Source organism: Pipra filicauda, unplaced genomic scaffold (genome assembly GCF_003945595.2).
Source record: "Pipra filicauda isolate LSUMZ 115617 unplaced genomic scaffold, ASM394559v2 scaffold348_size1222971_pilon, whole genome shotgun sequence".
NCBI lineage: Eukaryota > Metazoa > Chordata > Aves > Passeriformes > Pipridae > Pipra > Pipra filicauda.
In genome coordinates, this window is record NW_024104474.1 from 831144 (window position 1) to 850953 (window position 19810).

At 37.8% G+C, this 19810-nt stretch overlaps 1 long non-coding RNA gene across 6 annotated transcripts in view; it reads left to right on the forward strand.

Annotated features, from left to right (window-relative positions):
* Positions 1-19810, forward strand: part of LOC113995174 — a 62691-nt gene that overhangs the window by 32760 nt on the left and 10121 nt on the right. For 4 of the 6 annotated variants that reach the window (XR_005564681.1, XR_005564682.1, XR_003543287.2 and 1 more), the window contains one exon: positions 15240-19746. This is a non-coding gene — a long non-coding RNA (uncharacterized LOC113995174). The remainder of the gene's footprint in view (positions 1-15239; positions 19747-19810) is intronic. The other 2 variants (XR_005564684.1, XR_005564685.1) reach the window with 2 other exon arrangements.

The window sequence follows — 19810 nt, forward strand, 5'->3', positions numbered from 1 at the left end:
AAAAAATATAGTTTTCCTTGCATTTCTCAGAAATATAAATATAGCCAGTCAGAGCACAGGCAATTGATAGTGTGTAGAAACAAAGAGAAATGCACAAAAAAACCCCAAATGAATAAACAAAAGCAGCAACAAAAGCAACAGCAAACCACCAAACAATGGGAAAAATGGAAAGCCTATAAAGTTAGGGAAAGAACTTGGCAAAACTGGCAGAGCAAAGCACGCCTGGAAGTCTCCCAACAGAGCTTGGTAACATCTGTGTTTTGAACTGGATAAACTGAATTGCTGCTTGTTTGTTAATTAGGAAGGCTGGTATGTTGCTATAAGAAAACTGAAATGTGAATAATAAACCTGTCATGAAGATTAGCATCCATTTTCTAGATAAATATTCCTGCTCAGAAGTGAGATTCCAGAGAAATGTTTTGATTGTCACAGTAGACATTACATTTGGTACTTCTGTGTAACAGCTGGGAAATACCAGATTGTCAACAGTGTCTTGAAAAAAAACACTTTCTTCTTTACAGAGGCATTCTTTGTTATAGCTGGGCATTAACTGTTGCTGGCCACAAATTACTTCAAACAAATCCTAAATTGAGAGGAAACACCGCTCATCTTTCAAATCATCTTGGCTGAGGTTTAAGGCGTAAGAGCAAGGTTTAAAGATCATCTTGGCTAAGAGCCAAGGTACAAAACTCTTTAATTTAACTAACCCACCAAAATCGAGGGTCGATGGTAGAACAACGAAGCTCCCAAACCCTTTCTTCTCTTCTTCAGAAACTGGAAATATCTGCTCTAGTTGTTTGGGTGCTGGGGGATAAGTAGCCCATCCACCATCAACCCGTGCTGGTGTAAAGAACACTTCCACAGGACCTCTGTATGCAGGTAGAGAAGGATTAATTTTTACCTTCAGCACATTAACACTGCAGTCTGGAGAGCAGGGAATAAGGAAGGTATTTCTCTGCATTTCATCGAACCCTCGTTATCTGTGCTCCAATTAATGCCAGGTATTAATCTCTGGTTTGAGTCAACGGCATTTCAGTTGTACAACACAGAAGTTACAACGTTTTCAGAAGATGACACTGCCTGACCTCCTTAACATTTGTTTGGAGGTATCAAAGGTCCACAGTTCTGAGTAGCCTTGAGTGTGTGAAGAATGAAGTTTGTACGTGGGACTTGCAGGAAAAGGGCAGACAAAATTAAGCTTAGCTGTACCAAGTGCAGGGAAGGGGACACAGGCAGACACAGAGATCCAGGCTTCCTGCTCTGCCCTTGTAGCTCCAGGCCACCACCACAGTGCTTTAGTCCCTGGCAGGAGGATTAGACCTTTTGTTAGGCCAAGTGTATTATTTCTTGCCAGTGAGGATCATCTGATAACGTTTCAAGTGAATTGACAGAGCCTGAAGATGCAGTCAAAAAGTGCTGATGATTTATTTCTCCGCTGTTTTTCAGGTCCAGTGGAAGGCACAGATAAAATGCAAAAATAGACCGGCTTAGAAATAACTCCTATGCGATTATATCCAGGGCTTTCCTCTTTAAATATTCAGAGCAAATGTAAATATATTCATAGCATTGTGTATTATGCCTGTGGAAATGCATTTGCAGCGTGTCAACGTGTTATAAAAATAATGGAAAACACTATTTTCTAATAAAAAACCCACAAAAACTGAAGGCAGTAAGACTAGCAGAAGTTGTCCCAAAGAGGACATATCGCTCCCTGTATTGTGTATTTGAAATTCAGATTGTAATTACAACATTGTACTCTGACATTGCTGTAACAGTGATTTAGATTCTTTCCAGTAATCGTTTCTCCATAATGATGGGGTGCTGCTGGTGACACATAAATACCTTGGACAGATATGGTTATCTGGCTTAGTCCTGCATGGGGACTGTTTAGATAGATGCTATAATTACTTGAAAAGGTTGTTTAAAAAAGTAAAAACCACTGGAATGTTTATGTGGTGCATCTAGAACTTTAACTTTCAGGACAATGGATGTGGTGTCTTTAGGAGTGTGAAGCTGTCCAGGGAAGTGGCAGGAATGTGAATTGTATCTGGGAGCTCATATGCACACAGCATCCTTATGGGTGTGTACAGGAATATTGGGATATTTCCAGCTGTGGTGTTGCATGTCAGCTGCTGGGATCATGCCTAGAGGTGGGAGAGGTTTAAATATGTGGGGCTTCCAAGGAAGTGTGTGGCCGGTGGTTGAGGGTGTGCAACAAAGTAGGTTAATGCTAAAAGGTCTATTAGTAGATTTACTTCAAGAATAACTTTTTAAAATTAAGATATTCCAATAAAAAAGTGAAAAGTAAAATATAGGAAAATAATTATAATAATATATAATTTTATATATTATTTATCTGTATAAATTATATCTATCATAGATATAATAGATATTATATAGATATAATTTCAAATTATATCTATAACTTTCTATCTATAATTTCCTTCTAGTATATCTTGAAATCTCTAAGCCTTTTCACTTCAAGTAAACGGACAAAACCACTGCAATTAAAAACACAATCTTCAAAATATGTACGGGCATAGATTGCTGTCAGAGTTATAACATTTGCTTAAACAGAATTTATTTAAAGGTTAATGTATCTATGACTGTTTGTGTCCTACTGAGAGCTATAAAATATAAAAACCTGCAAGTCAGACTGTCAAAACTAAAGTTATTTTTATGAGGACCTGTAGAGAAAAGCTGAGATAATATAGCATATCAATAATTTACATTAGACATTTTGATTTGTATTTATTAATAAATGCAACTTGCATATGTAGTTTCCACAGTAATTAAATTATAATGTTGAAGGAATGGAAAAGGTGATAGGCCTTCTGTTGAGAGCAAGGGGAACATGTCATGTGTGCTTAAAATATTGCCAATCTTCCAGAACCAATTAACTATAAACAATGTAGGCATTTTTATTGCATTTTAAGGAATAAAAATACCTGACCTTGAAAAACAATACATAACTTTGTGGGGGGGAAAAACCCAAAACTATATGTTGGAAATTATTACAGCTCCAGAGGGGAATTAAAGTATGTGCTGCTCCAGCTTAATCTTTTCTATAGCTTAGTTAAATATTCCTTACACTTCTGCAAACCTCTCATTCTATTACTGTTATTCTAATGTGTCCTATACTGTCACACTGCTTTTGTTTAGTTCTGGGTTTTGGGCTGAAAATCCACATTGTTTTAAGCAATAGTGGATGGATTTGATATATTTGTACTTGGGGGCCTTCCTGCTTGAAAATAAATATTGTCTGGAGCTTTGGATGGGCTTTCATGATGTATAAAACTATACATCATAAGCAGGGAAATGTAGAATTCCCTTCCTCCTTCAGCTGTTTAATTCTTTTAGAAAGCTTCTCTTGATCTTGTGTGATGAAAAGGGCCTCAGAACTGAATAGCTGACTCATTTCATTAACACAGAGGCACAAATAGCTGGCATTGCAGAAACGGGGTGCAGTTAATGGAATTTGTAAGGCTCTCTTACAAGTACATAAAAATACAGCTTTTAAAGTTATTCTGATAATCATAGAAATGCTTCATAAGTATCTTTGTAAGGCAAGATTCAAACTGCCTTATAATAAAACCAAAGAGCATTAATATAAATATACCAAAATTTGGGGTTTAATACAAAACCAGGTTGATTGCCACTGCAGAACAGTTTTGTTCCTTACAACCATAATCTTATCCCTTTGTAATTATATCTTTAAATGAGTAATTTGCTGGGACTTGATTCTAATGATATCCTGCTCGCAAACAACAAAACTCATTTCACAGTTTATATTTAAACCTCAGTTTTACAGAGACGTGATAAGTAATGAAGAGCAATTTGAATGTAAACAGTGATTTCTGTAGCTACTTACTTTGAAGGCTCTCAAAAAAACCCTTAAGCATGTGTTAGTCCACCTTTTAAGAAAAGTGGATAGAAAAATAAGATTGCAAAGCAGTTATAGCAGATAAACTAGACATTATTTCTCCTCCAAGTTCTAACTTGTTAATCAGATTCTCCCTAGAATGTGATCTGAGGGATGAATAGCTAAAATACATATCTTGCATGCACACTATATATATATATATATAATATAAATACATATAAACCCATATATTCATATACAGATTCCCTCTTTTCTTGATGATGGCTCTTTAATCAGGGAGAAATCAGGGTTAGTGTTGATATCTTTGCCTCATCCAACAAAATTAGCAAGTCACTGTTAGAGGGCTGCTGGTGAGGTTGGAAGGCAATCAGTTGCACCATTCAGCTGCAGAGGAAAACTTCAGTTCACACATGTTCTTCTTTCTTTTTTTTTTTTTTTTTTTCCCTTTTTTAAATGGAGCTTCCACAACAGTTCAGCGGAGCTCAAAATTACAGCTCGGGAATGATCGGGTAAATCTCCAAAAATTGCAGGGGGGAAATAGAGTGAGAAATTAGTTTCTTAATATTGACAAGATACTGCGAAACCTTCATTACAAATGAGATTATCAGCTGATATCGTTTTCGTTTTACATATGGATTTCTCATGCCTCACTGTGGACCCTGAAAAATTTCCTCACATTCCAGTGAAATCTGAACATATCTGTTTGAAATGCTTTCATATTCTTTAAACAGGGACTTCTTGAAGGAATGGAGATGATTGCACCACTGCTACCCATGTTACCTGAAAACCTTTCTGCAGACAACTCTAAATTGGCTGTGCGCCCTCCATGGGAATTCAGGAAAACTTCCAATACTTTCCCCGTGATATTCCGACAGCAAATGCTGCATTTGAAGTTGGAATTGTCACTGGCTTTTATAATTTCTCAGGACTCTGGTTCAAATCTTTTAGCCAATAGAAAGATTTGAGGACTTGTTTGACTGCCAAATGAATTATTTGGTATATGAGTGTGTATATATATATGCATATACATATATATATGTATACACAGTATTATTATTACAGTAATTATTTTTTTAATACACATGGTTGGTCATAGTGATTTTACAGGGAAGAAATTAGGGCTGAAATTAAACACAAAACTTGGAAATAAATGTCTGAAAACTGAAAAGCAGCTGGTCCCCTCATGTTCCAGACTACTGCAAGGACAACCCCTTCAGCAATATCCCCTGGAGGATAAATATTTTAAAGCTATGTCAAATACCTAAATGTAAGTTATCTTCTACTTTGTCTGTCTTTTTTTTATAGTGCAAAAAATTTTAATATTCTCTCCCTAGGTGAACTAGGAACAAACTGGGATTCTGTGAGGGAATGATTTTTATTTCCTTTAGTGCGTGCAATGGTGCCTGAACAGATTATTGCCTTTCCCCACCTGATGTAGAGAAACAAGGGCAGGATATGGAAACAAGGCAAAGTGATCATTAAGCTTGCCATGAAAATTCTGTGCAATTCCCAATTGTGTGCTCATGTCACTTCTTTAAATAGATATTTCTGATTACAGTGGTTTGCATTGTAAGCAGAGCACTGTGATTCTAGGAGTTGGTTATGATCTGAGTTTAGACACGAAGAAAACGTGTATTTCTTGCCCCTTGATCCTGGCAAAACAATACTGACCATCTGCTAATTGAGGCTGAGTCAAAGAAAACTTTCTGAATTTTCCCCAGAATGTTCCAACAAGAACAGATCTTTGAATTGAAGTCTGACACTTTTAAGTCAAACAAACCTCACCTCAGTCTCAGGTTGGTGCAGGACTACCCTGCCTGACACAGTGTCCTCATACACAGTCACTCACACAAATGCTGTCTCTGTCTCCAGTCTGTCTCACTGTTCCAAAATACTTTAATTCTTTAGTGTGTGAAATGTACTGTCTGTCTTTGCTGTAAATTTTCTGGCTGTTACTTGTGTTTCTTGAACCACCTGAACAATCAAGAATTGCAGAATTACTGAAGGGTCACCTTGTCCAACCCCCTCTATTTAATGTTTTTGAAATGTTTCTTCACATTAGAGTTGACAATGCTGGTTTTTTTTCTCTGCCCAGAACTCTGTCCAGTTTGTCTGGGTTGCATCAGGTTTGTGCAATGTGGTAAATTTGGGCTCAGGGGAAGTTGTCAATGGCAGACATTTAATTAGCTGTGTTGTCCACAGAATGAAGCTCTTTATTAACAGGGTGTAAAATCACAATAACATTCTTTGCTGTCATATCAATTTACAAGTTCATAACTAATTAGCTGTCAGTTTGCAGTCTTAGGTCTTTTCTTGTGTACTTCTTTCTCCCAAAATGCTGTTTCCAGTAGACCTCCTCTCTCTCTTTCTGTAGCATTCCCAGTGTGCTGGGATTTTATCCCTAATTTGCTTAGTAATTTACTAATTTACCTTTTTAGTTTTTCCTACTTTTCCTAATACTTCAAGGGGTTTGTACCTAAAAGCTAAAGTTCTTCCACGTCTTTTGAGTGAGACCTTTTCTACCTCTAGTCATGCAACTCTGATCTTTTATTTAGGATGGCTGCCACGTAAAACAAAATGTTTGGAGTATCTTTACTCCAGGTACTTGCTGGCTCCTTCTTGATTTGGGTAGAAGGACATTTCCCTTAGAATATCCATGAGGGATGTGCAAGCTACCTGGTGGATTTTTTATTTTTTACCTTCTAAAAGGTCATTAGACACAAAGTGTTCTGTCAGGTAGAGCAGAGGAGGGCCAGGCAGGGTGGGATATGTGGACCTTGTTTCATGACTTTTACCTTTGGTGACAGTGGTTTTAGTATTATTTAGTATTATTTTTATATTTTCCTGACTGTATAAGGCACCTAAACATAATATAGATTGCAATTATTTTATAACTAAAGTAAGAGGAATGTATAGCTAACAGATATGTTATTTCCCAAGTGTCTTGTATTTGAATGATGATTTTTCATCTGTATGTTGTTGGGGTTTCTTTTCCCAGAAACTTTATGTTATTCCTCTATTTTCAAGTCAATAGAACCTGTAGTAATTATTTTTTTCTATTTAATTATTTGCAACTCTTTCCAGTTTATGAATTTCAGTAGTGTACAATTTGCAGGCTCCAACAGTTCTCTATAAAGCTACATCAGACTTGCTGCTGTTACATTAATGAACTTTATTAGCATCCCTGCCCACAGCAAGGGGGTTGGTCCCTTCCACCCCAAACCATTCTATGGTCCTATGATTTATTATACTAAAATATTGTAATTTGAAAACAGATTTTTAACAAAAATCAGGTCATTTTCCAAACAAAGTAACAGAGAGACAAAAATATTATCTCACAAAGAAGTAAAATTCTGAAATTCACATCCCTTTTATTTATTTTTAAAGCTCTGCCTGCTGGCAACGAAAACACCAACTTTTTTCGGTGAGACTTCACCTTTTAGGAGAAATAACTTGAAAGGTCAGTTTTAAATAACCACTAATCTGAAACCCTGCACTTGAAGCACAAGCCAGCATTGCCACAACAGACTTTGCAGCCTACCCATCCCCTTGATCTTTATCTCTGAGTTTGATCCTTAAGAAAACCCATCACAGAAAACATTTCGTTTTATTAAACAATAGAAAAATGGGATAATATTCAAATCAATTTAGTGCAGCTGGTTTTGTACCGTATAGTGGAGCACTGCTGACTGCTGTGGATGCATCTGAAAAGCCTTTCATATCTAAAGATTGACTCCAGGCAAAGGTGAAAATGAGCAACAAAGAGAAAGGAAATGATGATTCTATTTTATGAGAGGAGAGGGGGGGAAAGATGATTTTCCTTGTTAAGCTTAGCAGGGTAGGGCAGGAAAAGACTATTTTCAGAAAGAGTGACTTCTCGTCCTGCTTACTGACTTTTACTGAGAGTATCTTTATTTCTTCAGTAGTACAAGTCAATGCCAAAGAATATTTAATCAATTTTTCCAGTGTAACCCTAGGTCTGAAATACAGTAAAATTAAGAGCTTAAAGACAGCAGGTCAATCTGGGATTTCCCATCACCCTTCCTCATTTCGGGGTGTCTATTAAACATTGTTCCATGGTCAAAATCTGTCAGTTAAGAGAATATTCCAGCTGAGCCCAGGCAATGGTAGTACTTAACATTAGGATTCAGAAACTTAGGGAGGGAGGGCATCAGGAAACCACCTCTAACAGCCTATCCTTGAGAATCGTCTCTCTCTGAAATGGTGCTGTGCATCTCTAAATGCAGCCAGGACTCTTGCTTGATTTATGTGGGTTTTTTTGGGAGGAGTGTTTGTGGGTTTGTTGGTTTTGTTTTGGGTTTTTTGTTTGTTTTTTTTTTGTGCTGAGGCAATCAGAACATTTAATCACACATTTAATATTCATTGTCTACAGGCCTTATTTTAGAGTACTACTGCTATTCATATATCAAAGGTTTCCTTTCTTCAAGATTGTATCTTAAAAATAAGTTGCATAGTCTACAAAATTAAGGGCTTAGAAAGGATTAAGGGCTTAGAAAGGAGTTCATCAAGGCTCCTTTGTTTGCCAGAAGTTATACCTTCTGTTCTGGGAGAGATTTCCACATTTCTATTGGATGCCTGCAAGCTGACGTGGCATTACAAAGCACAGAATTAAAATACCAGTTTTATATTATCGTTCATCTTAAAACTTCACATCTGAAGCACAGTGTATTCTAAAAGAAATTAATAAATTACATATTTATTCCAGCTGAACTGTCTGTATGTTATTATTTCTTCAGTTGTTTGAGGTCCCAACTGAAATGAAGGTTTTATTTTAATAGATACTGAATTTACACATACTAAGAGACAGTACATGCCCAGTAGAATTTACAATAGACTTCAGAGAAAACGTACAAAAGGTCAGAGAAAAGAACTGCTGTCATCCCACTTTAATGAATAGTGAACTACAGCACAAAGGACACAAATAATTTCCTCACAATCATTCAGGAAGCCTACAGCAGGAAGGAGAATGACACCTGCATCTTATGAGACCCAATGGCTTGATTAGCAAAATAAAAAAATAAATAAAAAAGAAAATTATGTTTCCTCTTTCATTTTGTTTAATGGAATTGTTTATTGAAGTTCTTTGTAATTCTTACATGAAAGAGGCAGTAGAAATAACACCGGTCATAATTAGGTAACTTTCAAAGCATCTTAGCTTGGCTCAGGGGTAAACTTGAAGGTGAACCTTCCTCTGAAGGTACAGAAGTCAGTCGTAAAAAGCTGTGGCTATGTTTTTGGTGAGGATGTCTTAATGCAATGCTTTCTAACAGGAGTAAGTTTCCAGTTTTATAACTTTCAGATTCCTTTAAAATGTTAACACAGTGGCTCCTCTCAAGGCACCAAATTAACCCTCTTGTGGATGGACGTAGGTAAAAGTGCTTTGCAGGGGGATCAGTGACACACACTTTGATTTTTGATTATGCTTCTTCATCAACAGCACAAACTCCTAAGGACTCTGACAGGCTCTAAATTCCAAATGTTTTTGAGGTTATCTGTTACCTAAGCACACTGAAGCTGTTACATGGGCTTGGCACCAGCTGTCAGGCTGATGAGGTGGGTGATGCCTCTGTGAAAAAGAACTGCAGAGCAACATCAATCCTAACCATTGAAACAGTGGCACCAGAAATGCCCTGGAATCAGATGCACAGCAGTTGTCTGCTGGGGGTGGGGCAGTTTATTACTGTGCTCACCCATCTCTCTTGTAGAAAGAAGTAGCTCCTAATCATAGTAGCCTGGGTTTGCCCCCCTTTCTGTCCTCCTGGCTGCCCTTCTGCTAGGAGGCTTGGGATTGACACTTGGGATGTTAACAGAGTTAGGTTATTAACAAAGCTGAACATTTTTATTTACCCTACTTAGCTGGATTTGTGCATTTAGCATCCAGGTCTTTCTTTTAAAGGAAAATTCTGATAGCTGATATCAGGTGGTGTTGGCAGTCTGACTTATTGTTGTAGTTGTGTTGATCTTTCTATACCATGGTCTGTTAATGAATGTTCCCCATATAGTAAAACTAGATATTAAAGAGAGTCACTGTGTCTTGTGCTTCTGCCAAGAAACCAAAGAAAAAAATAATCCTGGTGGAAAAATTGTTCTTCAATTCCAGTAACAAGGGAGTGAGGCAAATGTTAATAGTTGAATGGTAGAAAACTCAATGCTGGACATAGTTTTTGTTTGTGATCAGAAGGCTGCCAGCACAGTCCCAGCATGGTCACCCCACATCCTAAGGGCTCATCCTTGTGTGCTGGCATGAGGTGGGCAGCAGAAATTCCTTGGTCTCTTTAATTCAAGCAGTGCATCAATTTATAAAAAAAATATGAAAAGTTAAGTTTCTTCAGGGTAGTGTTTTGTGATTTCCCTGTGTTAGTGCTTCTTCCCTGGAATTATCATTTTCCTTCTCTCTTTAATTCTCCAGGGAGGTGTTTAGCACCTCCTATACAAAAACAAGCACGTGCTATTTCAACACAACCACCTCATTTTCTCTTCAGCATCATAGGCATAGCAAAGAAATTATAAACAGCCTGTATGTCAGACACTTTATCCTGAATTTTCCAAATGCATTGAACATGAAGGCCAAAGAAAAAAATAATCCTGGTGGAAAAATTGGCTTTGAGTTTGTCTTTTGTTCTTCAATTCCAGTAACAATGAGTGAGGCAAATGTTAACATGTCTGCCAAGTCTGTGACATTTTTGTGTTGCAGAAAGGATGTGCCTGAGTGGGGGAAAAAGCTGTGTGCTGAAATACCTGCTGGTAGCAGCCAGTGCATCTCCTCAAAGAGGGAAGCTCAAGAAACCCATTGTCACTGTCAACAAATCATTCTCCATTTTCTGTAACACTTTCCCAAGTCAGGCTAATCCTAGTCCCCCTTCTGAAACATGTAAGGGATGTCAAGTAATTTTGTGACACCAATGCGTGCTAGGCTGCAGATAAATGCTTTGTAAAGTATTTAGGTAAAATATACAAAACATGGCTAGAAATAACACTTGATAAAGGCAGGGGATGGCCTTTTACTACTTGCTGTGTAGTGCAAACAAGTCTGTGTATTTTGAACAAGGTGGATTTTTCTCAATGTCTTTTGAACAATAATTGCAGTTAAGGGATGCAGTCCTGGCCATCCAACACCTTTGAATTTCAGGGCTTTCTTAAATCATGCAAATCATGTATTTGAGCTAATAAGGGTTGGGGCTTTCCTGCTAATCTTATTGTGTACATGGCACATGTGAAATTGTGGGGAAGCTCAGACCACCGGGATTACATTTTCTGTGTTCAGACACAGTTACTGTTCCAGGGAGTCATGTAGGACATGCAAGATACTCCTTCTCTGCAGCAGGTTAAAAAAATTCCCTTGATCTCTGCACTTAGAAGAAGATTTTGTTTTAAACACAAGACAGCATCAGAGTTATTGGTATGAATCTATTTGCATTCATGGGGAAAAATAGAATCTTCCTTTTTTATTTCCCTTTCTCACACACAGAGGTGTCACATCGCAATTTTACTTTATGTCCATGTTTTATTTTTAGACCAAACAAATCCTTTGTTTTGCTTTTGATCTGTTGTGCAAATAAATACTCTTCTTTGGGGTATCTGTATGTGCTGGGTAAGTTAGACATTGCTTCTTTTTTTTGTCCTAAATCAGTTAAATGATCACCTGAGGTAAAATGCAAAGATATCCTCCTGTTTAAACAAGTATTACAATAAAGTGGATTTTTCTTCATTTCTAGGTGTTGTACTTGATGCATAATTGGGTTTTTTCTTCTAAAAAGTGTATTTTCTCATTTCATATTAGTAGCAAGAAATTAATTTAACTGTGTGAATAGAGAGGTTTGAGAATAAAAGGGACCCGAGACAATTAGAATCAGTTCCTAATTCAGTTGTAGAAGAATCATTCTGGAATTGGTGTCTGGAAACAAATCTGCTTATACTTTTGCCCATATTCTCCCTTCTCCTACAAAAGATAATGGCTTTAAACTGAAAGAAGGAAGGTTCAGATTAGATATTAGGAAGAAATCCTTTACTCAGAGGGTGATGAGTCACTGGAACAGGTTGCCCAGAGAAGCAGTGGATACCTGGAAGTGTTTAAGGCCACATTGAATGGAACTTTGAGCAACATGGTCTAGTGGAAGGTGTCCTTGCTCACAGCAGGGGATTGGAACTGGATGGCCTTTAAGATCCCTTCCATCCCAAAGTATTCTATGATTCTGTATTCCTCTAATTCTTCTCCTTCTCTCCTCCCACTACCGAAATATATTTCCTTTCAAGTGCCTTGAGGTGGGGGGAGCCATAGAGTTGTTCTCTACCCAATTTACTGGTCTGGTTTCCTGGGTTGGTTTTTTTTGCTTGTTAGTTAGTTTGGTGTTTTTTTCCCTAATGGAATCATGAAAGATTTCTTTGGCACAGAGATAATCTTCACGTCTAAAAATGCAGACTGACCACCATTGCTCAGTGTTCAGAAGCTGAGCCTGGGCTGGGCTTTCTGAGTTGTAAGGGGTCAATCCTGATAATCAGGACGATTCTGTGCCTTATTTGTAAAAGCATATACTACCTAAGCTGTCCATGCAGTATTTTCAATTTTTGTATTCAGTTTTTCAATTTTGTATCACTCGTCTGCTTTCTCGCTTCTGTTCTTGTTACTGGTCCAGGTGAACTAATGGTAAGTAGCAGCGTATTGTTTCTGTTGATGTATCCAGCCAAAGGTTGCTTTCTGTATTTTGAAGGGAAAACTCCATTAGGAAATGTGATCAATTGCTTGTGAAAAAACCATAAAACCACCCCTTGCCATATAAAGTGCTCAAAGGGAATGAGTTCAGTCTTCTAGCTGAATCCAGGTTGCAGGTACATTCATTTGCTTTGAAGTTTTTTTCAATGACTGGAGTCCTGAGGAGCTGACCTTCCTTCAGGTAAGTCACACAAATAAAGACATTTAAAACATCAATCAAAAGGAAAATGTGGAAACGTACACACGTACTCTGGAAAAGAATCATGCAGAACTCCTTCTTTAAAATTATCTGGGTTTCATGGTTTAATTAATACTATTGTATAGACAAATGGAGGGTGCTGGAATGAACTGGCAGCAAGAATTTTTCATGAGCAGTGAGGAATGAGTTGTTAGACACGACGTTTCGTTCCCCAGTAGCTGAAGGTAGTAATGGACAGGCTGCTGGCTCAGACATTAATCTTCTCAGCTATATCCATAAATGAAATGTCATGCCTAACAACTCCTCTTTTATTGGTATTACATCTTAGCTTTCCCTGATTAAAATTAATGTCTTTGCATATATGTATAAAAATGGGGATTAAAAGATCTACATATTCAGATGGTCAGAGATGAAACGTCCGCGCGCGGGGCGCCCAATTTCAAAGAGCAGAGAGAAAAAAAACAACTGCAAGGAAAGTCAGAGCACCTGCTCTTAGCAAACATGACAACCTGCCAGAATTTCATCTTGAGATGTGCTTAAGACTGTGACAGAGATAACCAGAAATTACTGTGCACTGGGATAGCAAATTAAAATCCAGAAGTCAGTGAGGCCACAGGATATTGGATTTAAGACCATGAAGAGGTTGTCAGTGTTTATGACATTTCATTGCTGGAAAAATATCGGTGTACTCAATGTGTGTATATATTTGAATGCTAAAGCTGGGTGAAAGGCTAAGTCAAATCCATAGGACAACTTGTCATCATAAGCAGTTGAGCATCCTCAGTCACAGTCCTGGGGACCAGAAGTGAGGCTAAATGTATATACTGTGAAAGAAACATAAGCAAGTTTATTCCAGGGAAGGAGAACTGGATGATGGATAAATTCTGTTTTACTGAAGATGTTTCACTGAAGTTAAAAACTGGCTTAAGGTCCAGCTCAGTATGGCTAGTCTGTTGATGTAGTATTAATGGGAAATAAGAAAATGTGAATTCCAGGGAGTGATCTGCTTTGAATCCTGCTGTTGGGTCTTTCCCCACAGCCATGTACAGGAATGAGTGTTGTCCTGGGATTAGAAAACAAACACAAGTCACATTGTGGAGTTTTCCAAGTATTGCAGATTTGTTCCAGGTCTCTTTAGAAAACTCACATTGATGGTATTTTTCAGAGCATGACTTAAACCCCTAAATTCTTGATTCACCAGTTTTAGCTTGGCAGTTACGCCTGTTGAATTTTATTTGTCCCGCCCTACTTTAGTAATCAAGCATTTTATATCTTCTCATACTTTGATCAGCTTTGACTAAATCAGAGGCTTTTTAGAAAAATACAGCAATATGCTATGACAGAAAGGTAAAATGTTAATGATCTTCACATGTACTGTTTGAGGGGTGTTTTATGGATAACAGTGTGAGACATGACTGACGTGTTGAAGTGTTTTGTCCTTTGCCTCGTCGAACTTATTAATTTTTCGCCTTAAAAAGGGCAATATTTCCCACAAAACATCATCTCCCATCACTTCTGACCACAGACCAAACCTATAATGTTACCTGGCAGTAAATACACAGCCTCATCAAATCACTTATCTTCCCACGTTTCAGCGATAATTTTGAAGGGAATCTGGATAAATTACCTCGCAAATGGTACAGCTGCTCTCGAGCAGCAGAACTAATGAATTGTCATGACTGGGAGAGAGGGAGAGGTGCCTTGAATCCGTAATCCGAGACAGCTGACGGGGTGATGCCTGCTCAGGTTTAGTCACCATCGCTAATTACAGGCTGAGAAATTATAGCCACTTTCAAGTTAATGGCTGGTAAACACTCAGAGATAACTCACGGTGAGAAAGGACTTGCCCTGCAGTTAAAAAAGGGGGGTGGGTGTTGGGAAGGACATTTTATGCTGCTGTGCTGACCCTCCAGCAGTGACTGTCCAACCCAAGCTTTTAATATCCATGGCATTCATGTTCCAAAAGCATTCTAAATACAAAAACTGCAGGCACTTCCATGTTAAATTTATTTCTTTTTTTTAATAGAGATGTAATGCTTTAAATGCAGATGTGCTCAGTAATAAGGAAAAATTCAATTATTCTCCTCCTCCATCAGTTCTTCTCCACAGCTAAGTATGCAATGGTGTAATGAAAAATGTCAGTGGTATGATGGTTATACCAACAATAAAATCATTTGCTCTCTGTTTTTATCTGAAGATACTGAATCTAACATGCCAGTTATGTCTCTAGAGTGGGTTTGAGTGAGGGGTGAATACCAGCTCAGTCAGCAGAGTTTTAAATCAATCCTAGTTCTGCAAAAGCAGGAGTACTTTGTCAGCTTAGAAAATGTTAATGGACTAGCTGGCAAGCATGATTTGAATTATAATTTCAAAATTAAATTTCACTATGCTTATCACTTTTGGGTTTTATTATTTTCTCTCACCAGTATTGCACATAAATTCCCTGGTAAGCCAAGTGTCTCAAACTGCAGATCTACGATACATAAGCAGAGGTGAAGGTGATAAGTGAGAAAGGTGGGTAAATGACACTAAAAGTACAGTAAATTCAGGTGGGCATTGGATTTGTGATACTGTACATGCTTTAGTGCTGCTTAATATTGATCAGCCTGGGAGTTTTCCTTCCAAACCTGTTGCACTATTTATCCTCTCTGCAATCTAAGAGGAAAGGCAAAAATCTAGAATCTTCTCATACCGAAGAGCAAAAAATCAGGCTTGCTTTGATATCCATGTTTTGGAGATAAAAAAAATCCAAGAACTAAAAAGATCTACGTGAGCATTTTCGAAGCTACAGAATGTTCTTTCTACAGATAAACTGAAGTCCAGTTGTTCAAACTATCAGGATAACAACAAGGGTGGAATTTAATTTGTGTTCTGTGAGTAGTTTAATGGCTGACAAAAAGGAGGGATGATGAAAGGGCCTCTAATTTTGCAGGGAAGAGCATGACATATTCAGATTTATGGACAAATTCTAGGCCCAAATGTTTAATCTTTCAAAACAGACAAAACGAGCAGAGCAGTCTAAAGAGGCAAAAGGCAAGTTTAATATTTCTTTATCTTATCATCCCTAACTTCTGGAAACTATACTTGAGGATATTGAAAGTGAAACTAAATGCAGTAGAGGGTTAATTTCTTTATTTGTGTTGCTCTTTGCTATGTTTGACTGGAAATTCTTTACCTTTTAGAAAGTGTAAATGAACACATAAATTAGTATGAGTTTCAGATACTAAAAACACTTGTAGCCCAGCACACTAAACTTGGTATACTATTTAAGTACCCCCCAAAAAATCCCCAAAGACATTGCAACTGAATTTCTTGTTTCTTCCTGCTCCAGTGCAATCAGTTCTGTCTGGTGGCATCTGAAGTGACACAATATTTGTAATGTGAATGCAAAAGAATCTCAGTTATGGGAGAACTGTCTAAAATTCATCACAGATCTCTCAAATTTGGCTGCTGCACAGCGAGTTGTTCTGTACAGAAGTCTTCCCAGGCGTGCAGATAGTGTTAACTACAAAATATCTTTTTAATTTTCAAAATGAAAAATGCAGAGACAAAGCGTGGTAATTCATTCAACCTTTAGAAAGTCATGAATCTGCTTACATTTAGGTCACTATTTTACATATATGGAAACCTTTTTAGAGGGAAAAACCTTATTTATACTTTCTGCTGGAGGGAAAAGTAAATTGCTGATAACTTGTTAAAGTTCCATTAAAAAACCCCTCACAGCTAGTCATACTATGGCTTTCCTGGGTACTTCCCTAGGAGGAGATTTCTGAGTTCTCTGGTTGGTGCTGCTGCAAAAAAAGATTATGCAGAAATATATTTGCAACTTCAATTTCTCTGTGTGTGTGTGCCCTTTGACTCTGTTTGGACTACAGTCACGTAAATAAGTGTATTAGTTTCAGCAATTTTTTCCAGTGGAGAAGCTGAGGTTTCACGAGAACTCTCCACCCAAGCAGAGTTATGCAGCCACTTCTTTTCACCTCTCTTATCCCCTGGTTCCACAAACAAAACTCGTGGCAATATATCAGTAACCCTTCACCTGACTGTTGTGAGCAGTGCTCACAGTGTGCAGGCTCCCCAAAATGATAAGACTGTCTGTTCTTTAAGGATAAGCCTCAGAGACACCTCAATTATTCTTTTGTGTTGTTTATGAACTGCAGAGAGTGGTTTGGAGGCTGCACCGAGGGTGGTTGATTCCATAATAATTTGGGAACTTGTGACCTCGTTCAGAAATGTCCAGTGAGTGATACAGTGCAGAGTCCCAATTTTAAAGGGTTTGTGAGATGTTTGAGGGTTATTTATTTGGGGGTTTTGTTGTTTTGTTTGGAAATATTTATATCTGGTGTTCTGCCAGGCTTTATTTGGATTACCTTGCTGTACGTTTCCTTAGCAAAGAAGTAGTCTGTGCATATCAGGAAGACATGTTTTTAGTTGGGTTAAGATTTGATTTAATAAATATTACTAAAAAATAATTGTCAGTTGTAAAGATAATACTTGAAGATGCTCTAATGGAGTCCTGAAAGGGTCCTCATCTTTCTGCTCTCCTGAACAGGCATAAAAATCTCCCACACTTTAAAGAGAATGCAAGTTAAAAGTTGTTACTTGATTTTTTTTTTCGTATTTTTATTTCCTCTAAAGCAGCATAAAATTTCCAATTAATATAGACAGCAGTTAAATGAATTCAGAACTGGGATTGAAGGGAGAAATGATTTTGTTTCCTTACTGAAGTCCAGTAAGTTGGTTTTTTGTTTGGGTTTTTTGGGGAGTTTTTTTTAGGTTTTTTGATTCTTCAGCTGAATGAACTGGAAATGGGAAAAATATTGCCTGTTTCACCAGTGCTGTACATATGAAACCATCTTTTTTTAAAAAAAAATGTATGTCCCTTAATTGCTAATGTTGAAAGGCTCCACAAAGCTGCAGAAGGCCTTTTGTTAACTGTAGTGAAAGCTGTGGTGATAATAATGCTGGGTAAAAAAAAAAAAAAAAAGTCTTGATTTAATACCTCTTAAAGAAATGACTTTTGGAAGTTGAGCTAAAGAAATATCAGATGTTAAACAAACCCTGTTTGCTTGGCAGCATGGGAAATTAGAAATTCTGCTGTCGCTACCTAGCAGTGGTTGTCAAAAAGCAAAATACTTGGCTTAAAACCGTGAGTTCCGTTCAGAAACACAAAATTGTTTTTCACAACAAGCTCTTTGGTGGAAATCAAAGCAGAGCTTTGCTCAGGAGCTTGCTTTCATCTTCCCTCACAACCTGTCTGTGGTGGCTGGATGCAGCACAGTCCAACAGTGCGCGATAAAACCGAGGTCTTTATCAAACAGCTGTTAAATCAAATAAAACTACCTTGATGGGTACGAACCCCTTTAATGGTTGCCCATTAAGAGGGGCGATGCTGTATCACTCCGATTGATGGGGACATAAAAGCAGGACAAAGAACACTTTGCCGGTGTTAAATGCCCATCGTGGCAATAAGTCTCTAAAATCAGCGCAGAAAATTGTCCTGTCTCAAAAGCTGCTCGCCAGAGCATCACCACGCTGGATCTGACAATGGCACTGCTTCTCCTTTTTGCTGAGGAATTTACTGTGATACAGAGATGAGCTCCTGAAACATGAACTCAGTCGCGATCCCCCCTCAGTTTTATTGTCTCTGAGGGCACACTGCGTTGTTTGTAACCAGCATTGCGTGTAACATCACTGCACAGAACTCGCCACAGCCCAATTTATTGAGCTTCTTTATGCAACTTTTGAACTGGTTTCATTTATTTTTGCAGTCCCTTTGCAGATTAGATGCTGAAGACCTTTAAAAGAGGAAAATCTCCCCGTCGGTGAAGTGGCAGATCACCAACCACCTCCAGGGGAAGCTACATGGAAATGTCTGGGATTGCAAGTGTAGCCTGTCACCTTGTTAGTCTGCTAAGGGGTGAAATGCTACATTCACCTTTTTAAAACTAGCAGGATGTTCCCCTTCGCAGGGGAGAAATGGAAAAAAAAAATATAAGACCACTTTGAGGGAATTACAAGTTGGGCAAATGCTCTACTCTGAAGAGTAGATCTCCTTGGATTTTTTTTTTTTTTTTTTTTGGAACCAAAATGTATATTATGATAAGGAAATGCTCACAATTTTGCTAAGTGGTTTGCTTTTTTTTTTTAATTTAAGTTATTTTCTTAATTTAAGTGATTTTCTTAATCTTAATTTAAAGTGATCCCTTTAATTTAAGTGATTTTCTTGTAGCTGATCTAATTTACCTACACTTAATTTTATAGAGAAAGTCAAGATAACCGGTCCTTATACTCAGCAGTTCCAGCTGGAAGGGGCCATTCACAAAATGACCCTAAAATCTGAACTTGAAACCTCTAGGACAGAAGGCAAAACCAACCTGCAATTCCTGTAACAAAACTCTAGTTGTCTGGTGTAAGGTGATTTATAAGTGCCTGGCAAGCAAACAAAAGCATTTTACCCCAATTTTAAAAAAACCCGTTGCATATTCAGGTAATAATGATTAAAAAAAAAAAAAGTTTGGATGAAATAAAATCCTGCAGTAGAGCCTGTAAAATCCCTTGGCAACTGTCAACTTTTGAAGTGTTTCACCTTAGTTTGCACTGATGGTAATGAACATTTAAATACTTCAGGGGTTTTATTTATTTATTTCAATCTGACCCACTGGTATGCTTTTAAGGTCTTATGCTCTGGGGTAAAATGTTATTCTTTGCCTGCTCTTGGAGCACACATTCCCCTTTCCTCACTTTAAAGTGGCCCTGGGACAAATCCTGCTTGCAGTGTGGTGTATTTTTTTCCCACAGATGATGGACTGCTGTTATTCCAGACATCTCTCAAATGTTCAGTGGGATGATGAGACAAACACCTGTTTGTTTGCACAGTCTGTATAATCTGTACCGTTTTTGCAGATGGTGCCCTTTGCACAGTTCTTTGAGGTAAGTGCTAAATAGCCATGAATGACTTGGAAGCAACGCTGGAAAAAATATAGACATTAAAACT